Source organism: Trachypithecus francoisi, unplaced genomic scaffold (assembly GCF_009764315.1).
Source record: "Trachypithecus francoisi isolate TF-2019V2 unplaced genomic scaffold, Tfra_2.0 Lachesis_group13, whole genome shotgun sequence".
Lineage (NCBI taxonomy): Eukaryota > Metazoa > Chordata > Mammalia > Primates > Cercopithecidae > Trachypithecus > Trachypithecus francoisi.
In genome coordinates this window covers 70952984-70955528 of record NW_022681458.1, presented here as the reverse complement: position 1 = coordinate 70955528, position 2545 = coordinate 70952984, and the positions used below count along the sequence as shown (strand labels likewise).

The 2545-nt window shown below is 41.9% G+C and overlaps 1 pseudogene; it reads left to right on the top strand.

Annotated features, from left to right (window-relative positions):
* The first annotated feature begins 1967 nt into the window (after positions 1-1967).
* Positions 1968-2317, top strand: LOC117094200 (annotated as a pseudogene).
* Positions 2318-2545: the final 228 nt, after the last annotated feature.

The window sequence follows — 2545 nt, the reverse complement described above, 5'->3', positions numbered from 1 at the left end:
CGCTGCGTCATCACATGGCCTCTTCTCTACACTTGTAGAGAAGGAGAGTGACAGAGGGGTGTCTTTTCCCTACTTAAAAATAAGGACATCAGTCTTATTGGATTAGGGCCTCATCCTTCTGACCTCATTTAAACTTAATTACCTCCCTAAAAGCCCTGTTTCCAAATACAGTCACTTTGGGAGCTAGGGCCTCAACATATAAATTTTGAGAGGACATGAGTCAGTTCATACAACTATCTTCTCAGTTTTTTTTTGTTTTGTTTTGTTTTGTTTTTTTAGATGGAGTTTCACTCTTGTTGCCCAGGCTGGAGTGCAATGGCATGATCTCGGCTCACTACCATCTCCGCCTCCTGAGTTCAAGCGATTCTCCTGCCTTAGCCTCCTGAATAGCTGGGACTATAGGCATGTGCCATCACACCTGGCTAATTCTGTATTTTTAGTAGAGACGGGTTTTCTCCATGTTGGTCAGGCTGGTATCGAACTCCCGACCTGAGGTGATCCACCCACCTCGGCCTCCCAAAGTTCTGGGATTACAGGCTGAGCCACTGTGCCCTGCCTCTTCTCAGTTTTTTTTGTTTTGTTTTGTTTTGTTTTTTTAGATGGAGTTTCACTCTTGTTGCCCAGGCTGGAGTGCAATGGCATGATCTCGGCTCACTACCATCTCCGCCTCCTGAGTTCAAGCGATTCTCCTGCCTTAGCCTCCTGAATAGCTGGGACTATAGGCATGTGCCATCACACCTGGCTAATTCTGTATTTTTAGTAGAGACGGGTTTTCTCCATGTTGGTCAGGCTGGTATCGAACTCCCGACCTGAGGTGATCCACCCACCTCGGCCTCCCAAAGTTCTGGGATTACAGGCTGAGCCACTGTGCCCTGCCTCTTCTCAGTTTTTTGTAAATCTAGAACTGTTCTAAAATATAAAATGCATTAATAAAATATTTAGATTCCCTAAGCAACCTAAGTGTCCATTAACAGACAAATGGACAATGAAAATGTGGTACATATCACAATAAAGTACTATACAGCCATGAATAAAGAATGAGATCCTGTCATTTGCATGGATGGAACTGGAGATCATTATGTTAAGTGAAATAATCCAGGCACAGAAAGACAAACTTCAGATATTCTCACTGATTTGTGGAAACTAAAAATTAAAACAATTGAACTCATTGAGATAGAGAGAAGAAGGATGGTTAACAGAGGCTGGGAACGGTAGGTGGGGGTGGGGTGGAGTGTGGGCATGGTTAACGGGTACAAAAATACAGTTAGAATGAATAAGATCTCGTATTTGATAGCACAACAGGGTGATTATAGTCAACAATTTATTGTACATTTAAAAATAACTAAAACAATATAATTGAATTATTTGTAACACAAAGGATAAGTGCTTTAGGTCATAAAGACCCCATTTACCCTGATGTGAGTATTATGCATTGCCTGTCTGTACTAAAATATTTCATATATCCCATAAATATATATACCTACTATGTACTCACAAAAATTTTTTTAAAAATTTAGATACCCAAACCAAACTTTTAGAGATAAAAATACATCTGAGGCCGGGTGCAGTGGCTCAAGCCTGTAATCCCAGCACTTTGGGAGGCCGAGACGGGCGGATCACGAGGTCAGGAGATCAAGACCATCCTGGCTAACACGGTGAAACCCCGTCTCTACTAAAAAAAAAAAATACAAAAAACTAGCCGGGCGAGGTGGCGGGCGCCTGTAGTCCCAGCTACTCGGGAGGCTGAGGCAGGAGAATGGTGTAAACCCAGGAGGCGGAGCTTGCAGTGAGCTGAGATCCAGCCACTGCACTCCAGCCTGGGTGAAAGAGTGAGACTCCGTCTCAAAAAAAAATAAAAAAAATAAATAAATCTGAGATGAAAATACGTTGGGTGGGAATAATGGCAGATTAAACTACGCAGAAGAAAAACTTATGGATTTTGAAGACACAGCAATAGAAATTTCACAATGAGCCGCCTCCACAGTGGGCCTGAGAGAATGGAGGCCCTCGCCAGCATACCCAAGTATCAAAACCAGTTCAAGGCCTGGTACCGGCGAATATTGGTGGTCTATGGGATCGACACCTGGTCTCTGGTGGGCTCAGTGCTTTGCTTGGGCTGGAAAATGGCGAAGCCATCAGGTATTGAAGTACAGAAAAAGGATGGCTCAACAAGTGGAGTGCCCAGTGAACTATCTGAACCCCCAAAAGGGTTTTATGTGGAAACAATTGTCACATAAAAGAAGATTTTGTTCCAATTACTGAAAAGATCCTCAACAACTGGAAATCATGGACTGGAGGCCCTGGTGCAGAACCATGACTGGCTGCTGAATTCTGAAAACCAGGATATGGTTCCATATTGAAATTTGATAGATGCTTTGATTCCCATTTTGTGTTTGTGAAAAGCATATATATTTAATTTGCTATAAAACATAATCACTAATAATGTGCAATAAATATTTTCTTGAAGGAAACTAAAAAAAAAAGTTCACAATGAAACATAGGGAGAAAAAAAGAATACAAAAACCCAAAAAACAGTTTCAATAAG